This window comes from Narcine bancroftii, chromosome 2 (assembly GCF_036971445.1).
Source record: "Narcine bancroftii isolate sNarBan1 chromosome 2, sNarBan1.hap1, whole genome shotgun sequence".
Taxonomy (NCBI): domain Eukaryota; kingdom Metazoa; phylum Chordata; class Chondrichthyes; order Torpediniformes; family Narcinidae; genus Narcine; species Narcine bancroftii.
The window spans coordinates 204807562-204829175 of NC_091470.1; positions in this window are offsets into that span (position 1 = coordinate 204807562).

Below are 21614 nucleotides of genomic sequence, written 5' to 3' on the forward strand. Positions count from 1 at the left end.
TGAACCCTTCAACCCGGTCCCTCACTGAACCCTTCTCTCCGTTTCACACTGAACACTTCCCTCCGACCCTCACTGAACCCTTCTATCCGTCCCTTAATGAAACCTTCTCTCTCTTCCTCATTAAATGCACTCTCCATTCCTGACTAAATGCCTTTCTCTATATCTCACTGTACCATTCTCCCAGTCCCTCACTGGACCATTCTCTCCATCCGACTCTGAACCCTTCTCCCCGTTTCACACTGAACGACTCCCTCTGACCCTCATTGCACCCTTCTCCCCAGCCCTCAATGAACCCTTCTATGCATCACTGAATCCTTCCCCAGTTTCCTAACTGAACCCTTCTCTCCATCCATCACTGAACGCCGCTCTTCGATCCTCACAGATCGCTTCTGTCGTTCCCTCAATGAATCCTTCTCTCTGTTCCTCATTAAATGCACTCTCCGTTCCTGACTAAATGCCTCTCTCCATCCCTCACTGAACCATTCTCCCCGTCCCTCACTGAACCATTCTCCCTGCCCCTCACTGAAACCTTCTCTGTTCCTCACTAAATGCTTCTCCGTTCCTCAATGAACCCTTCTCTCCATCTCTCACTGAACCCTTCTCTCCAACCCTCACTGAACCCTTCTCTCCATTCCTCACTGAAACAATATCTCCATCCTTCACTGAACGCTTCTCCCCTTTCCTCAATGAAACATTCTCTCAATTCATCACTTAACGCTTGCCTCCGTCCCTCGCTGCACCCTTCTCTCTGTCCCTCACTGATCCCTACTCTCCATCCCTCACTGAACCTTTCTCTCCCTCCCTCACTGAACCCTCCTTTCCCTTCCTCACTGATCCATTCTCTCCATCCCTCACTGAACGCTTCTCTCCATTCCTCACTGAACCATTCTCTCCATCCCTCACTGAAACCTTCTCCCATTTCATCACTGCACCCTTCTCTCCGGCCCTCACTGAATACTTCTCTCCATTCCCCACTGAGTCCTTCTCTCCATTCCTCACTGTACTCTTATTCCCGTACCTCAATGAGCCATTCTCTCCGTTCCTCATTAAATGCCTCTCTCCATTCCTCACTAAATGTCTCTCTTCGTTCCTCACTGGACCCGTCTCTCCATTCCTCACTGAAACCTTCTCTCCATCCCTCACTGAACCCTTCTCTCCATCCCTCACTGAACCCCTCTCCATCCCTTACTTAGTCCTTCTCTCCGCTCCTTACTGGACCGTTTTTATATACTTTATTTAACACTTCAAAACAACGTAAAATCAATTGCAATAAAAAGAAAGATGTTTCTACACTATATAGTAAACCACCCCTCCCTCCCCTCCCCCACAGCCGGCTCCCTCAAGGGGAGGCAAAAAACGGAAACATATATCACATACATTATTTCCTTTCTTTGGCTTGGCTTCGCGGACGAAGATTTATGGAGGCGGTAAAAGTCCACGTCAGCTACAGGCTCGTTTGTGGCTGACAAGTCCGATGCGGGACAGGCAGACACGGTTGCAGCGGCTGCAGGGGAAAATTGGTTGATTGGGGTTGGGTGTTGGGTTTTTCCTCCTTTGCCTTTTGTCAGTGAGGTGGGCTCTGCGGTCTTCTTCAAAGGAGGTTGCTGCCCGCCAAACTGTGAGGCGCGAAGATGCACGGTTTGAGGCGATATCAGCCCACTGGCGGTGGTCAATGTGGCAGGCACCAAGAGATTTCTTTAGGCAGTCCTTGTACCTTTTCTTTGGTGCACCTCTATCACGGTGGCCAGTGGAGAGCTCGCCATATAACACGATCTTGGGAAGGCGATGGTCCTCCATTCTGGAGACGTGACCCATCCAGCACAGCTGGGTCTTCAGCAGCGTGGACTCGATGCTGTCGACCTCTGCCATCTCGAGTACTTCGACGTTAGGGATGAAAGCGCTCCAATGGATGTTGAGGATGGAGCGGAGACAACGCTGGTGGAAGCGTTCTAGGAGCCGTAGGTGATGCCGGTAGAGGACCCATGATTCGGAGCCGAACAGGTGTGTGGGTATGACAACGGCTCTGTATACGCTTATCTTTGTGAGGTTTTTCAGTTGGTTGTTTTTCCAGACTCTTTTGTGTAGTCTTCCAAAGGCGCTATTTGCCTTGGCGAGTCTGTTGTCTATCTCATTGTCGATCCTTGCATCTGATGAAATGGTGCAGCCGAGATAGGTAAACTGGTTGACCGTTTTGAGTTTTGTGTGCCCGATGGAGATGTGGGGGTGCTGGTAGTCATGGTGGGGAGCTGGCTGATGGAGGACCTCAGTTTTCTTCATGCTGACTTCCAGGCCAAACATTTTGGCTGTTTACAAACCCATAAATAAGATGATCAGATTTTAACACAAAAGAGTAATTATGTAAGTTTTATGCTATTTTCTCCATATATATATATATATATATATATATAATATCAATTCATTATGCCAACACGCTACATTAATCTCTACATTGTCTTTCAAAGGACTTGCTACATGTTTTCGTGCCACATATAATGCCAAACGAACAAATGCTATTTGAAACTTATCCAACTCCAAACCAGTCAAAGAAACCATATAGCCCAACAACAAAATCTCAGGATATAATGGTAATTTAATTTTAAATAATTTCTCGAAAACGAACCTAACTTTTTCCCAAAATGGTTGTACCCTATCACAGGACCAAACTAAATGCAATAAAGTTCCAGTACTTAACCCACCTCTAAAACCAAAATCCGAATTACTAAATCCATATTTTTTCAATTTCTCAGGAGCCGAGTATTACTGATGAAAAAATTATAATTAACCAAATCATATCTTAATGATTAGTTACCCCTTCATGACACATAACCTCCCAATCCTCTTGAGGTATAACATAACATAAGTCAAATCACTTCCCCATTTAATTCTAGATTTCTCCAAATTCGGTTTATCCAAAGTTTCCTGTAACAAAGATATGTATCTGAAATGAAACCTCTTTTTGGTGTAGGGGAAATCAAAGAATCATATTTCATTAACTTAGGTAAACTCATCTCTTAACCATAATTATCCCTTATCAAAGCTCTAAGTTGGTAATACACAAATAAAGAATTTACTGGCACACCAAATTTCTCCCTCAATTGATTAAAATAAAGAAACTGCCCCTCTTTAAAACAATCCTGAATCACTCTTATACCCTGAGAATACCATATCTTTCAATACCTATTAAACATTGAAAAAGGAATAAGCTGATTTTAATATTATGGAGTTTGAATTGATAATTTGCCCTTTGATCCGAGAACATAATTTCTTTTAACCCATATTTTTGACAAATGTTTTACTACGAGCATATCATATCCCTGCAATAAATTCAAATTCCACTTATTTATAAACTGGTGAACATCAAATTCAGAAATAAATGCCAACTGCACCTTGGCCCAACTACTAACAAACTAACAAACGTCAACTCTACAGATTGATAATAATTTTGAAAATGAGGCAACTGCAGTTCACCGAGTGCATATTTCCATGTCAACTTCTGTAAAGCTATATGAGCGAATTTTCCCTTCCATAAAAATTTGCTCACCACCTTATTCAAATGCTGAAAATAAACCGTTTGAAAGTAAACATGGAATTGACTGAAATAAGTATTGAATACTGTGAAAAATATTAATTTTAATACAATTTACTCGACCTATTAATATTAATGGAAGATACTTCCATTTAATCAAATCCATTTTAATCTTTTTCAATAAAGGTACATAATTTAACATATAAAGATTGATAATTTGCAATTACATTATAATCCTTTGCAAACATATCAGTATGAGCAATTAATTCAAAGATCTAAGCAACATTATTATGAGTTGGGTGAGAGGGCTCAAAAGGTATTAGCTTGGCAATTAAAAACGGAACAGGTATCGAGAACTATTAATGCTGTTAAAAAGAATTCAATAGTTACCTATAAACCTCAGGAAATCAATGACCAATTTTATTCATTTTATCAGAAATTGTATACTTCTTAGCGAAATCAGGATGATGGTTCTATTGAGTCCTTCTTATCTAAGTTAAATTTACTGGTTTTGTGGAAGGAAGAGGTAAAGAAATTGTCAGCTCCATTTACAGATTTTGAGATTAAAAATCTATACAAGAGATGCCAAATTGAAAGTCGCCAGGTGATGACGGATTTTCAGTGGAATTTTATAAAGTGTTTGATTAAGAATTATCTATATTTATGGATGTGTTGCAACAAATAACTGAAGATCAGTTATTATTGGAATCTTGTTCAAGTGCTCTAATTAGAGTGATTCCAAAGAAAGATAGAGATCCATTGAATGTAGTTTCTTACTGACCAATTTCTTTATGAAATGTGGATTATAAAATAGTGGCTAAATTATTGGCAAATACACTTACTAAGCATTTACCTCATTTTTTACATACAGATCAAATAGGTTTTATTAAGAATAGATGTGCGTGTGATAATATTCTTAGATTGATAACGTTGATCAATGCATCAGGAGAGCATCCCAACCAACCAATGGTGGTCGTGCTTGATGCGGAAAAGGCATTTGATAGGGTTGAATAGGATTTTTTTAATTTAAGGTGCTGAGATGTTTAATTTTAAACAGATATTTTCCAAGTACTCTTGTAAAATAAATCTTCACAGAAGCTCTGCATGGTACAAGGTAGGGTGCAATGGTGAAAGCTCCGAACATTCGACGTTTCATTTCAGAATCGTATTTTCAGTCATTTTATGGTGATTTCCCACCCTACGATCCGTTCAGCGGGCCACATCTGAAAGGACCACATTACCTTCCCTCCCATATCTCGGCGCGGACGTGGGAAATCTGACTACGAGGTTCCTAGGGCGATTTGATGTCGGGCAAGAGCAGGAGATCATGGCTTTCGCGTGTAAAATGTTTGCTCACTAACCTTGAGTGGAAGATCAATTTAAACCCAATTGTTCGTTACTGTCTGAAATTCGGTTCATGAAATTTGGTATCAGGATCAGAGTGGTTCAGGAGAATCTCAAAGCTTCTTGCCTCCATAAACGCTGCACACTTTTCAACTGTCATGCCTCGGGCATCACCTCCTATCTGTTACGGTCGTCCATAGTACTTTTATCCGACCTTCCAGTGTCTCCAGGTTGATCTCTACATGTCTCTGTGTTGTGAATGTGAGCACACCCATGGGCCATTTATCAATGTGTTACAATTCCGAACACCCAGAATTGGAAATAGATTGCCAACCCTTCATATCGATTACATGAGGTGCTTTTCATTCGTTTTTCTACCCCAGGAATCCCTGGCCCCCCTCCCCACGGTTTCTGGTTCCCTTACTTGGGGAACATACTATACCATCATAAAAGCGGCTTAGGTCATCTGCCAACCTTAAGTGGCACACGAATAAAGGCGAAGTGTATCCATTCTCTGTCTGAACCTCTGCTCCTCGCAGCCCCAGCAATAGGTCTGTGATAGTTTGTGGATACAACTGACCTACTTTAAATATCTAGTCCAGTGGTTTTCAAACTGCCCCCCCCACACTTTATCTCACAGACCACTTTAAGTAATCCACCGCCATCAGAGCTCTGTGAATGGAGGTTTGGGATGTGAGTGGGAAGGGAAGGTTGAGTATTGTGATTGAAATATTTTGCTTGAGAAAAATTGTCATTGGCCCATTTCCTTTGGAGTTCTGAAACAGTGCACATAAGGGACGATTAAAGCAGTGATTTTCAAATCTTTTTCTTTCCACCCACATCCCACCTTAACTTATCTCTGACTAATTACTTAAGGAGGAATGTGAGTTTAGGGGGACATTTTTAAAACCACGCTCCAAAGCTCTGAGATCATTTCCAGTCTTATGCAAGTTGTATAATGTATTTACAGACGGAAATTGGGGAGCTCTCTCCCCGCACATTGGCATTCACTCCACTTCCATTAAGGGGCTCACGCAACAACAATTGGGATTGAGGCAGAGATGATTTTTTGCAACTATCATATATAATTTAAACCATTTCGGAGAGACACAGAGCGGGTCATCGCGTGGCAATATGTGAAATGTTGAGCCAATGAGGAGATTCTTTACCCAATTGGATAATGAACGTGAAGGGCGACTTCATCACAACCTTGAGCTCCTCTCTGAATGTCATCTGGGTGACGGTGTAAAGGCAACTGTTGGAGCAGCAGATCAGATACAGGAGAATGTATCCCGTGTCCGTGACGATATATGCCGGGCTTGAGTAGCCTGGCTGAAAGCGAGAATTGAACAAGCAGCTGATGATGTACGACACCACCGCCATCGACCACTGGAGCATGAATGAGAGGCAAACTGAGAAGCCGAAAACCATGGGGTTTCTTTGGTTACTCAGCTCTGGGTCTGCCTGATTCTGACCTGCCTCGACCCGGAGCCATCGGCGAGCCCTGTTCGCCAGGAAAATGCACTGGACCGTCAAGCAATTAAAAAAATGCATCTACTCGTGTAGAGAGAGAAGAGAGAGAGAGAGAGAGAGAGAGAGAGAGAGAGAGAGAGAGAGAGAGAGAGAGAGAGAGAGAGAGAGAGAGAGAGAGAGAGAGAGAGAGAGAGAGAGAGAGAGAGACGGGTAAAGTTGGTGCATCATTGGTAGTTGGCGGCAGTCTCCATAATTACTGACTCTGAAATCTCATCTATAAGCATGTGTATTTATGGAGATGTGCTAAAAAGCTATTAAAGGAAATAGGATGAAATAGCGGAATAATAATATATTTATTATATTTTTTTATATATTAGGATCATAGTTTTATCTAATATGTCTAATAGGATGTGTCAATCACCAATATTAATGCCCAAAACTCCCTTCTTCTCGCTCATGGGGTGCTGTCTTAAAACGGGCTGTTTGCCAATTAAGTTCGTGCCAATGTCAAACCTATTATCTCTACCTCCCTTTCACAGATCGGTGCCAACTATGTTTATAACAGTGTCAATTTTTCTTTGTTAAGTTTCTTCCACAGATTCCTCCTAATTAATAATTAAAAATTTCATCCACATACCTGCCTAAGAGTCTCTTAAATACCCCTCATGTTCCAGCCTCCGTCATTCCTGGCCCCCACAACTCTCTGTGTAAAAACCCGTAGCCCTGATCTTTCCGCTAAACTTTCCTCCCTACACTTTGAACATATTGTCCTCTGGCGTTGGCTATGCCTTCCCTAAGAAACATCACACAGTAGCGGGCGAACAGCGCGGTATTGCGAACCACCACTGTCAGTTCACAGACTTACCTGACATATCACGTGTAAGCAGTGCTGGGCGCCAAAGTACAGTGAGTGGATCAGATGAATCCCCTGCCTAAAGGGGCGGGGCACTAATGTCTCATAGCTTTAACCTGCTGGTCCTGTGGACCAGCGCCTGTTCACTAATGAACAGGGAATAAAAGGTCTGTCTTTGTCTGCAATTAACCAGTCTTGTGTTGACTACCTTTGTGTGTGTTGGCCTTTATTTAGTAGTGGCTACAACACGTTGTTGTAGCCAACACCCATGAATTCTGGCATGATATACGGTACATAGACATTTGGGAAGAGTGCGACAAAGTAGAGCATAATTGCTATAATGAGAGAAAAATCAAATTCTGCAGATAATGCAGTTAGTTTACAGAGAGGTGAAGATAGGTACCGCTGCAAGGCAAAAGTATGACACATGGCGTATATGGTTGGTAAATGTGACATGCTCTGCATTGGCGAAAGATAGAAAATCAGATTATGAATTATGTGGTGAAAGTCCGGCATTCTGCAGTGCAGATGGATTTGGGACTGCAATTACAAAATGTTGCTTTGTAGGTGCAATACGATATCAAGAAGGCAAATGAGATTTTGTCGTTTGTCACTTTTTTTCCAAGATGATGCTGGGGAATGGCGATGTTCATGAATTGTATCAGCTCCTATCTTATAAAAGACCTACACCCGCTACAATTCTTCTGTCGTCACCACAGATGAATGGAAGTTGCCATCTCGCTGTTGCTTTGCATCCCTGGACTATATTCGTCCCGCTACGGATGGATTCTTAACTCTCCGCTGGGAGAGCTCATCAACATCAAAATCGACTCCATGCTGCCCACCTCCACAGGAGGACCACAAGCCTGCGGACTTAGTCATCACTGTGGGCTCACTGTAAGCTCATGACTGGGCAGGCAACAACGGCAACGGTGAAGAGTACAGGAGGGAGATGGATCAGCTAATTGAGGGGTGTTACATTAGCAACCATGAGCCAACGTCAAAAAACCAAGGAGATGATTGTGGGCTTCAAGAGGGAGTCGGAGGAACACGACACAGTTCTCGTCGTGGTTTCAGTAGTGAAGAGGGTCAAGAACTTCAAGTTCCTGGGTGACAATATCTCCAAGGAACTGTCCTGCAGCCTTCATTATTATGAAATCACTAGAAAGGTTCGCCAGCGACTATACATATGAGGTTCTTGAGGAGATTCGGTAGGTCACCTAAGACTCTCGTAAACTTCTACAGGTGGACCATGGAGAGCATTCAGGCCGGTTGCATCACGGTCTGGTATGGAGATGCCAACTGTCAGGTCACTAATAAATCCTAGAGGTTGTTAATTCTTCCTGCAACATCATAGGCACCAGACCACTCCATCAAGGACATCTACATGAGGTAGTGTCTAAAAACCCCAATATCTATCCTCAAAGGGGCCCAAGCACGCAGGACAGTCCTTATTCACTCTGCTACCATCGGGAAAAGGTACAGGAGCCTAAAGACGAGCACTCAGTGGCACAAGGTCAGCTTCTTCCCCTCCCCACCATCAGATCCCTGAATAATCAATGAACCGAAGGCACTGCCTTACATTCTGTGCACTATTGTTATTAATTTCTTTAGATATTGTTGAAAGATGGTTTACACTATGATGCTGCTGCTAAACACCGAATTTACCGAGTTGTTCATGACAAAGTTCAGATTCTAAATGGCCTGTTAAAAGAGAAGATGGTTATTTGTTAAAAAATGCTGCACCCATTAATCTGTGCCCAGGATGGCGGCACCTGAGCTAGCATCATACCATGAGGGATTACAGATACCGGGGTGGGGGTGAGGGGAGGGAGAGAAGTGGAACTCTGCAGGGCACCATTAGCAGAGAAAACGTTTAGGGAAGGTGATCATGGAGGCGAACCAGCGAGGACATTTGCGGCAGAAGGACCCACTCAGGTTCCTGGAAGGGAGCCCAATAATCCAGAAACCTGAAGCCCTCCCTGCTGCACCTTTTCTTTAGTCACATGTTACGATGCGCTATGCTCCCATTTATGATCTCACTAGTACGTGGCACGGGTAGTAATCCTGAGATCGCAACCCTGGAGGGCGCCTAGCTCTCTAAACTCTCCTTGCAGGACCTCCTCACTCTTCCTACCCACATCATTGGTCTCTACATGCACCAGGAAATCTGGCTGCTCACCCTCGCACCCGTGAATGCTGTGAACTCAATCTGAGATATATCGGACCCTGACAACAGGGAGGCAACATAAATTGGGGATACTCGATCTCTTCCACAGAACCTCTTATCTGTCTCACTAACTATGGAATCTCCGATCACTGCAGCTGGCCTCTTCTCCCCTTTCCTTCTTGGATCGAGGATCAGACTCCATGGCAGGTCCTGATTTTGTGGCTTGTCCCTGGCAGGTTGCCCTCCAAGAGTATCCAAAATGGTATTCTCCGTCGTCACGAGAAACGTCATTTTGCCTGGGTGTAGTTATAAGCTCAAAGGACCCCAAAACCCACCAGCAATAAATATTCACCATGATAAGTAGTTACTTAAACAAAAGTTGTTTTAATTATCTTTAAACATGAAAACAGAATCAAATTTTAACTTATCGCTATTAACTTATCTAACCCAATTTAACACCCTTCTAAATCTATGCACACGTATATGTAATGTGTGCATAAATTTAAGGATTCGTTCACATTTCAATCTCAATTCCCATACTTTCAAGTTCACTGGTTGCAGGAAATTCGTATACTGTGCACAGAATTTAACATGTATAAAGTTCACTAGGCTTTGGTGCTCAGGAAATTTCTTGTAGGTTTGCAGAGAGAGATGTGCTTTTCTAAGATTTCCACAACTGAGGTGCCATCATTCGTCACCTCAGTGTCTTGCTGATGAAACTTGCTCCATCTGGGTTCTCCAGATGATAACCTCTTTCAAGAGAAACATCAGACAGATAGCACTTCCAGTGATCCGCACTCTGGAGCTTCTGTTTCAGTTCCAACATGGTTCACTTGTCTGACACTATTCAGTCTCTCTCTCTCTCTCTCTCTCTCTCTGTGATTACAACTGCCAGCCACGTCCTTCTGTCTTCCACTTGCAAAACCCCCTCCTTCTCCAGCAAACAATAGGAGTTGGTCTTCTGCTCCCATCTGGTATTTTAGGTAAACAAACCTCTCAATGACCTTTGAGTGAACACTTTGCATAGAGGTCAAACGCCTTGAAAATAAGTCCAAAACATTCAACTTGGCTCCAGTCCATTCATTTCATTTCATGTAATCATTTCAATTAGCACCTACTTTTGAAATGTGCATAGAATTCTCCATAGTTTCTGTAAAGTCACTGAATATGATTTCTTCAGTATTTCAAATAAGATCTCTTTTAAAGTGTGTGTGTGAGTATGTATGTAACCTAATCTAATTTTACCAATTTATCTTCGAAAAAACTCTCAAAATATTCCATCACAATAGCAAATCGAAATGATCACAATTAGTATTATAAATTTTCAGTAAACGTGTGTGCAGGGAATAAGCTGTTTGGTTCTTTCCGTCAAAAGCACCACAAAATAGGCATTGTGCATCTCCAGATTTTCTGAATTCATGTAAGAATTCAATCCTGAAATTTTCTTTGGGAGATAACATGAAGGAAAACTCGAAGGGATTTTTCAAGAATGTTAACGGTAAAATGATAGTAAGGGACAAAATTGGCCACTTAGAAAATCATGGTGTTTGTCTATGAGTAGAGATTAAAGAGATGGGATAATCTTAACTATGTTTTTTTTGCATCAGTATTTAATCATAAAGTTGGGATGGTGTATAAGGAAGGAAGGAAAACAAGACATAGTCGCAGGGAATATATAGAGATTAAAGAAGAGGAGGTGTTAGCTGTCTTATAGAAAATAAAGGTAGTCAAATCCCCTGAGCCTGGGATGATATTCCCTCGAAACTTGAGAGAGATGAGTGTAGAAATGTTAGGGGCCTGGTTCAGGTGCCAATGGATTGGAGGTTAATACATGCTGTACCATAGTTTAAAAATGGCCCCAAATGTAAACTAAGAAAGAAGGGAATTACAGGATGAGGAGCCTGATATCAGAGTAGGCTTATTATAGGAGGCTATTCTGAGAGATCAGATATGCACGATGGGACAGCCAAGGGATGATTGTCAGCATGGTGTTATGCGTGGTACATTGTTTTTTACGAAACTTATCGAGGCCTTCGAGAAGGTTAGCAAGATAGTGGATGAAAGAAAGGCTATGGATGCTGTCTACATGGACTCTAGTAAGGCCTTTGACAAGATACCACACGGGAGATTCAGACAAAATGTATCCATGGAAAGATTGTAAACCGGATTTGAAATTGGATGAAAGGTAGAAGACAGAGGGAGGGAGATGATGGCTTCTCAGACAGGTGGCCTGCGATTAGTGGTGTTCCTCATGGATCATCGTTGGTGCTATTCTTGTTTGATGTGTCTATCAATGATCTAGATGGTAATGTGGTAAATTGGACCAGCGAATTTGCTGATGATATTGATGTTGCCGGGTTTCAGGAGTAGAATTACAGGGAAAAAATAAACAAATTAGGACTTTATTCGTTAGCGTGTAGATGAATGAGGGGAGATTAGATAGAGGTTTATAAGATTATGTTGGCATTGGCATGCTATTCGAGCAGTTGATTTTAGAGCATATATCAGAAGCCATCCGCCTCATGTTGGCTAATGAATACTTTGATAATCCTCAAAGAGTGGCCGCCCATGGAGACATTCTGAAGCACGTGAAACAGAATGGCCCACAGAAATTAGTGCTGCATCACACCCAAACGCCTAGGCTACATGAGTACTGGTGGTGAGGGTGCATGTTCTTCCAGATATGCATGATGCCGTGAAAACCAACTGGTGTTTTTACCATCAATGCTGTGGATTTGGAGTTTGGCACTGCTGATCCCCTTGCACTTTTCTGGAAAAAGGCCATGGTCAGTAGTCATTAATGGCTACTGTGTTTGGCCACCGTGGCAATCAACTCTACGTCTGAGACAAACTCCTCGCAGTACAAATGTCTAGTCAAGACAGGTGCAGATGTTAGTGTTTTTCCTCCTTCGGGCTTTGACACCTGTACCAGCAGCACAGGTCCGGCAGTCACTGCGGTGAATAACAGTTCAATTCGTACATAAGGCACCAGGACTACACTCTGAAATTCGGCTTCATTAACCTCACATGGAAATTTAGTCTTGCTGCTGTGTCCCGGCCGTTGCTGGGTGCTGACTTCCTCAGAACCCACTCGCTGATGGTAGAGGTAAAAGGGCGTTGGTTGGTGAAGGAATCTGCAAGTCAGGAATACAGATTCCATGAGGATCGTGCATTTTAATTGTAGAACGTGTTCCAAAATAATAGTTTTTATTAAATTTAACCTCTCTAAACATAACTCTAATTGAAACCCCAATATGCACAAATGTAAATGGGTGTGTGTGTGTGTGTGTGTGTGTGTGTGTGTGTGTGTGTGTGTGTGTGTGTGTGTGTGCGTGTGTTTGTGTGTGTGTGTGTGTGTGTGTGGTTGTGTGTGTGGATGTGTGTTTGTGTGTGTGTTGTGGTGTGGGTGTGAGAGTATGGGTGTGAGGTTTGAGTGTGAGTGTGTGTATGGGTGCACGTGTGGGAGTGTGGGTGGGTGAGTGTGTGTTTGTGGGTGTATGTGTGTGTGGGGGTGTGTGTTTGTGTTGTGGTGTGTTTGGGTGTGTGTGTGCGTGTGTGTTGTGGTGTGGGCGTGAGTGTGTGTGTGCGTTTGTGTGTGTGTTTTTGGGAGTGTGTGGGTGTGTGTGTGCGTGTGCGAGTGTGTTTGTAGGTGTGGGTGCATGTGCGTGGGTGTGAGTGGGGTTGTTAGGTGTGTGTGTGGGTGTATGAGTGAGTGTGTGGGTGAATGTGTGTTTGTGGGTGTGTGCGTGTATGTGTGTGCGTGTCTGTTGTGGTGTGGGTGTGATTGTGTGTGTGGGTTTTGTGTGTGTGTGTTTTGGGGTGTGCGTGGGTGCGTGTGCGCATGTGGGTGTGTGTGTCTGTGAGCGTGTGTGCGTGTGCGCACGCGCGCATGTGTGTGTGTGTGTGTGTGTGTGTGTGTGTGTGTGTGTGTGTGTGTGTGTGTGTGTGTGTTAATGTCCAAATCTAATTCATTTTAAATCTGAGGCAGAAAAGTCCAGTTTCAAATTTCTTGTGGGACTTCAGGATCTTTTAAAATTTCAGAATTAATTATAAAACACATTTAAACATTATATCTTCATATCTCTTTAAGCTTACAAGTCTCTTTATGCGATGTTTTTCAGGGATATATTTTGCATGAAAGTTTTTTACAAATTTGTCACTTTCTTGTCAAGGTTGTGATCTTCACGACGAGTTATTTCTTAGATAAGAGTGAACATTTTCTGAGCACATGAGGCTGCCTCACGTTGCTTAAAAGAGCAGTTGGAAGTTGTCTTACTTATTTGAAAGCCCCCTATGTTGTGTATCTCCTATAACAAGGATAATGCAATGTAGAAAATTATCCCAATCTCATTGTGGAGGTTATACTTTTTTTCCAGCATGTCCAGAGGTTCTTCCGTCTCTTCAGTAGGCACCTGATTTAAAATGTCTCTCTGCTTCAGTTTCTAATTCTCCAACATCAGGTGACGTGACATCCATCATCAATGAGATAAGTCTAAATTCTTGTGAACTATGTGACCATTTCCTGAAGACTTTAATAGTTTCCAGATCCAGTTTCTTGGAAACCTTGTGGTGTTCATAGCTCGGGCTTGCAGACATCATGACTCCGAAAGATGGCAACATTTATGAATGTATTATATCGCAGCGTGTAACCCTGTTCCAAACCCACTGCATTACCTAAGACTTTTCTCTAGGAAATTTGGCTTAACAGTAACTTAAATATTTATATTATCACAGATCCATTACACATCTTTTCACACAGGAAAATGTTGAATTTGTAAAAGTGCAAATTTTTAATGTACACTCTATCATTTGTTTTGATAGGCTTCACATTCTTAAATAACATAATATTAAGATATATTGCAGAAATTACATGGAGTTGCAACATCAATATAGGCAATCATCAATGACCTTGTTTTGGACTCTAATATGAGTTATAACCAAGTCCAATTTTTGCAAAATTAAACTCCAGTTTAATAATCAACTGATCTTATTTTTAAATTTACTCAAAAATACCAACTGATCATTATCAGTGTAAGGACAAATTGGTCGCATGGGAATGCAAACATATCCTTCAAAATGATGGATGGACCAACAACTCTTTTTCATGAGTAGAATAATTATTTCGATGTTTACTGAATTTTTTAAAATTTTGTGTGTGTGTATATATATATAAAGCCACTGGATGTTCATTATCTTCACAGTTAATTTTTTATTCAAAAAATCATTGTGATTTAAATACAGGTCAGTGACGTAATATGTCTCCCAGTTTGTCAAATGTTTCCTGATATATGGCTCTCCAAATAATCTTTTCACTCTTCAAATGCACATTGTCGTAAACACTTCTTTGAAGAATATAAAAGACCTCCTAACCTCATGTCAAAATACTAATTAAAAAAAAACCTAAAATCTAAGGATTCTTTTACCAATTCCCTCACGGCAATCAAAAGTAAATGAGTGCTTCCATCACAAGCTCTTGCATTCTCTCAACAATATGTCTTCGTAATAGTTATCATAATATGAATGGAACTTCTCCGACGCTCCCTGAGATTCCGAGTGAGATGCAGATGATGGAATTTGTTTATATCCCAAATTATGAACTAACTATTGAAATACACATGGTCTCTATTTTTATAGTCAAATTAAACGACGTCATTTATGTCAACTATTATGTTAGCATAAAAATATTCAAAACGGGAATCAGTTTTACAGGAGCAACTACTGGACCCTGATTAGGTTTTGCCACAACTTGACCAGTGTATCGGGTCTTACAAAATGCCTCAGCAACTTTTCTCAAATCAGGTCAATAAAATAAATTCATCATTTTATAGGTAGTTTTCTTTACACCAAACTGCCCACCTAAATGTGAGCTATGGGTAATGTTGAAAGGTTAATCCCGATAGGCTTTAGGAATTACAACCTGATGAAGAACTGTACAATTTTCATTAGCAGGAAGCTCACGTCACCTCCATTTTCTCAGTGGACAGTGTAAAATGCCATCAAATAACAGAAAATAACATGGTTCAGTTGTAGTCATGGACCGGAAAATGGAAGATGGAGGTTGATCCAGACAAGTGAGTGATCAAATGAATGTGCACAGTCTAGAGGAAATGTTTTCAAACATATTCTCTCTCGCTCTTCTCAGTGCTCCACTGGAAAATCTCTGATAATTCTCCTACATTTTCCATCTCTATTCTGTTCTTAATCGGTATCACCATGGAAGAATTTTTATGATGAATAGAACTGATCGAGGTACTAACATAAATGGTATCGAAAGGTGGAATAAATTTCGAATTGACATTTTGGACATTAAATCGAACATAATTGGAAACAACAGTATCAGAAGAGTGAGATATTATTTGTAAGCTAAGTTATATCTTTAACAATAGTCAAAGACGTTAACAGTGGTTCTGGACACAATCGTGTTTATATTGGAAAATATCTATAATTTAACATCGAAAAAGATATAATATATATCTTGATGGTGTTCTCACCATCCTCTTCCATGATGCGATTCAATTTTCTGTAACAGATTGTCTTTTTCATGAATACCGTATGCGTGTTTGCAGAAATAGGTTTCAGAGTAGGTTAGCCGAGGAGGCTGCACCCTAGCGGTCATGATATGTCACAGAACCATAGTACACAACAGCGCAGAAAACATGCCATTCGGCCCTTCCTGTCTTTGCAGAAAACATCATGCTTCCAGTCCCATTGACCTGCACCGTTCCATCACCATTCAGACCGATCTCATCCAATGTAAGAGTGGTTTCGCATTTGTAGCGTCAATAGCAAATTGCTCCACGCTGCCACGACTCCATGAGTGAAAACGTTCACACTTATGTTCCACTAAACCTTCCCGTTCCACCTTAAAGCCATGTCGTATGGTATGTTTCTCTGCTAATCTAATTGGAGAACGTCTACATGCATTTACTCTGTCTACACATCTCATGATGTTGTAAACCTCTATCTAATCTCCCCTCATTCTTCTACACTCTAAGGAATAACGTCCTAACCTGTTTAATTTTTACCATTAATTCAAATCCTGAAACCCAGCAACATCCACGTAAATCTTCTATGAACTCTTTCAATCTTATTGATATCTTTCCTCACGTTTCACGAACACAACTGCATATAAGACTCCAAACTTTACTCCCCCAATTTCTTAAATAACCTTACCATAACTTTCTACTTTCTGTACCCAATACTTTGATTTATGGAGGCCAAGATGCCAAAACGTTTTCTTCTCAACCCTGTCTACCTGTATCGCCACTTTCGGGAAACTATGGATCTAAATTTTCAGATATTTTGTTCCTCCGCACTCCTCCGTGCCTGACCGTTTACCACGTATCTCCTACCTTGGTTTTTCCTTCTAAAATGCAACACCTTATAACTGTCTGCATCAAATTCCATCTGTCAGTTGGTCAAGATCCCTCGGAAAGATTTGAAAGCCTTCCTCATTGTCCACAACAACTCCAATCTTAGTGTCATCAGTAAACTTGCTGGTCCAATTTACCACATTATCATGAAGAATATTGATAGAGACAGCAAAGAAGAATAGCAGCAGCGCTGATCTATGAGGATCACCTCTAATCGCAGGCCTCCAGTCTGAGAAGTCATCGTCTACCTTCCTCTGTCTTCTACCTTTCATCCAATTTCGAATCCGGTTTACAATTTTTCCATGGATACCTTTTCCATGAACCTCCCGTGTGGTATCTTGTCAAAGGCCTTACTCTTCTTTCTTTGGCTTGGCTTCGTGGATGAAGATTTATGGAGGGGGTAAATGTCCACGTCAGCTGCAGGCTCGTTTGTGGCTGACAAGTCCGATGCGGGACAGGCAGACACGGTTGCAGCGGTTGCAGGGGAAAATTGGTTGGTTGGGGTTGGGTGTTGGGTTTTTCCTCCTTTGCCTTTTGTCAGTGAAGTGGGCTCTGCAGTCTTCTTCAAAGGAGGTTGCTGCCCGCCAAACTGTGAGGCGCCAAAATGCACGGTTTGAGGCGATATCAGCCCACTGGCAGTGGTCAATGTGGCAGGCACCAAGAGATTTCTTTAGGCAGTCCTTGTACCTTTTCTTTGGTGCACCTCTGTCATGGTGGGCAGTGGAGAGCTCGCCATATAACACGATCTTGGGAAGGCGATGGCCCTCCATTCTGGAGATGTGACCCACCCAGCACAGCTGGATCTTAAGCAGCGTGGACTCGATGCTGTCGACCTCTGCCATCTCGAGTACTTCGACGTTAGGGATGAAAGAGCTCCAATGAATGTTGAAGATGGAGTGGAGACAACGCTGGTGGAAGCGTTCTAGGAACCGTAGGTGATGCCGGTAGAGGACCCATGATTCGGAGCCAAACAGGAGTGTGGGTACGACAACGGCTCTGTATACGCTTATCTTTGTGAGGTTTTTCAGTTGGTTGTTTTTCCAGACTCTTTTGTGTAGTCTTCCAAAGGCGCTATTTGCCTTGGCGAGTCTGTTGTCTATCTCGTTGTCGATCCTTGCATCTGATGAAATGGTGCAGCCGAGATAGGTAAACTGGTTGACCGTTTTGAGTTTTGAGTGCCCGATGGAGATGTGGGGGTGCTGGTAGTCATGGTGGGGAGCTGGCTGATGGAAGACCTCAGTTTTCTTCAGGCTGACTTCCAGGCCAAACATTTTGGCAGTTTCCGCAAAACAGGACGTCAAGCGCTGAAGAGCTGGCTCTGAATGGGCAACTAAAGCGGCATCATCTGCAAAGAGTAGTTCACGGATAAGTTTCTCTTGTGTCTTGGTGTGAGCTTGCAGGCGCCTCAGATTGAAGAGACTGCCATCCGTGCAGTACCAGATGTAAACAGCGTCTTCATTGTTGAGGTCTTTCATGGCTTGGTTCAGCATCATGCTGAAGAAGATTGTAAAGAGGGTTGGTGCGAGAACACAGCCTTGCTTCACGCCATTGTTAATGGAGAAGGGTTCAGAGAGCTCATTTCTGTATCTGACCCGACCTTGTTGGTTTTCGTGCAGTTGGATAATCATGTTGAAGAACTTTGGGGGGCATCCGATGCACTCTAGTATTTGCTAAAGCCCTTTCCTGCTCACGGTGTCGAAGGCTTTGGTGAGGTCAACAAAGGTGATGTAGAGTCCTTTGGTTTGTTCTCTGCACTTTTCTTGGAGCTGTCTGAGGGCAAAGACCACGTCAGTAGTTCCTTTGTTTGCGCGAAAGCCGCACTGTGATTCTGGGAGAATATTCTCGGCGACACTAGGTATTATTCTATTTAGGAGAATCCTAGCGAAGATTTTGCCTGCAATGGAGAGCAGAGTGATTCCCCTGTAGTTTGAGCAGTCTGATTTCTCGCCTTTGTTTTTGTGCAGGGTGATGATGGTGGCATCAGGAAGGTCCTGAGGCAGTTTTCCTTGGTCCCAACAAAGCTTGAAAAACTTACTAGAGTCAGTGAAAACAACATCCATAGCTTTCCTTTCGTCTACATTCTTGGTAACCTCCTCGAAGACCTCGATAAGATTCGTAAAACACAATCTACCACGCAATGCACCAGGCTGACAATCGTCCCTTGGCTGTCCCATCGTACATATCTGGTATCTCAGAATAGCCTCCAATAATAAGCCTACTCAGATATCAGGCTCATCATCCTTTAATTCCCTACGTTCCTAGATGACTTTTGGAGTCTTCTGTAAACTACAGTACAGCATGAATTACCCTCCAATTCACTGGTAAATCAACGAGGGCCCCTGTAATTTCTGCATTCGTCTCTCTCAAGATCCGAGGGTGATTCATGCCAGGCTCTGGGGATTTGTCAACCGTTATTTTCTGTAAGACAGCAAACACCTCCTCCTCTTTAATCTCTATTTGTTCCCTGCCACTACGTCTCGTTTCACTTCCTTCCTTAATCACCATGCCAAAATTATGAGTAAATACTGATGCAAAAAATCTAGTTAAGATCATCCCCATCTTGGGAAGCTCTACTCATAGACAACCACCCTGATCTTTTAAATGGCCAATTTTGTCCTTTTCTATCCTTTTACTTATAAAATTCTTGTGAAATCCTTTCGAGTTTACCTTCACGTTATCTCCCAAAGAAACCTCATGTCTTCTTTTTGCCGTCCCAATGTTCTTCTTAAATATTTCCTTACATTTTTTATACTCTTCTAGTACCGCATTTTCTCCATGTTGCCTGTACCTGTTATAGACCTTCTTAATCAGATCGCCAATATCTCTTCAAAACTATGAGAAATGAAGTATGTGAAAAGATACTTTGGCATTGACGACTGGATCCTCATTGCAACAGGGATCGAACTAAGAAAGTAAAAGGAAGAATGTCTCTCTTTCTATCGTTTATAGCCGAAATAATTCCGGTGACCATTCATACACCCCAGTTCTCCAGCAGTGGGTTTCAGCAGGGTACCATATCATTGCCTTCCTGAAATAGTAACTGCCTCATTACAATCGATGTTCACGTCGCTGGCACAATTTTAGGTCACCCAACAGTAGGACAATCATGATTTCTACGAGTCGTCAGTTGTAGAAGTGCAGTCGGCAGAACCGAATGTGACATTAAATGCAATTGGGTACATGCTGTTTCTTAACCTGATAGACAAAGGGCACATTGTTTTTAGTTAGGCTGGAGTCATAAATTAAACAAACCAACTTCCCTGGGAAGGACTACGGAACTAAGAGATGTGAAATAAATATAAAAGTCTTTCAAGCGAAGTGTGGACGGTATGGGTTATAATCACCACATACAACCCACCCACTTCATGGCGAATAATAACTGAAGCTGTAGAATTTATACACTGTTAAAGTGAATGAGGGTGATGAATTAAAACGAAATTATGCTGCGTGTTTTAATTTTTAATTATCAATTAGGAGGAATCTGTGGAAGAAACTTAAAGAAAAATTGACACTATTATCAACATAGTTGGCACCGATTAGTGAAAGGGAGATAGAGATAACAAGTTTGACATTGGCACTAACATAATTGGCGAACAGCACGTTTTATGACAGCACCTAATGAACGAGAATGAGCGAGTCATGGGCATTAACATTGGTGATGGACACATCATATTAGATAAAACTAAGATCCCAATATAAAAAATATAATAAGTATATTATTATTCAATTATATAATCCTATAACAGCTTTTTACCACCTCTTCATAAATATACATGCTGATAGATGACATTTCAGAGTCAGTAATTATGGAGACTTCCGCCAACTACCAATGATGCACCAACTTTACCCGTCTCTCTCTCTCTCTCTCTCTCTCTCTCTTCTCTCTCTCTCTCTCTCTCTCTCTCTCTCTCTCTCTCTCTTCTCTCTCTCTCTCTCTCTCTCTCTCTCTCTCTCTCTCTCTCTCTCTCTCTCTCTCTCTCTCTCTCTCTCTCTCTCTCTCTCTGTCAAGCCAATGTGACACTCTCACTAGCAAAACCCCCCACCTTCTTAAGCAAACAACAGGAGTTATCGTCTCTTGGTCAGGCTGTTGTCTTAGATAAACAAAACCCCGGATTGACATTTCGGTTAGCACCCTGTAGGTACTTGCAAACAGCCAGCCTGTCTCTCCAATCCAAACAAAAGCCATTAATTTCATGACGTCATTTCAATTAGCGCCGACTTGAGAAATTCTCCATAGATCATTCAATGTTACTGAATATGAATTCTTCAGTTTTACAAATAAGGTCTGTTTTAAAATTTGTAAATGTATGTAACCTACTCAAATTTTTACCAAATTCCTCCCAGTATTTCTCCATTACAATAGACAGCGTAAATGCAAGTAGACTGTTTCCACAGGCAGAACACTGGGGGAACGTTTGCACTCAGAGAGTTGTGGGAGTGTGGAACGAGCTGCCATCTGACGTTGTAAATGCGGGCTCACTGTTATGTTTTAAGAATAAATCTGAGGGATCGTGGAATGGGTGGGACTAGTGGAATAATATTTCTGTACAGATTAGAAGAGTCGAATGAATGGTTTTCTGTGATTTAATGTTCTATTGTTCAAATTTAATGATTCTGAGACCAGTCATTAAGTTGGTGTTTAGTGGGCGAATGATCCTTCGATATCACAAGGCGAAGAGTTATTTCATTGTGAATTATAATAGTGGATGATGCCTGGGTGAAGGGTGAATCGATTCACGTTTCAAATTTAATTAATCGAAAAGAATAATCCGCTTACAATTTAAAAGAGGAGCTACCCGTTGACTCTAAACAAATATTTCACAAAATCTTTCAGCTCCTCCCTGAATTTCCTCTGTGTCAGTCCATAGAGGACTG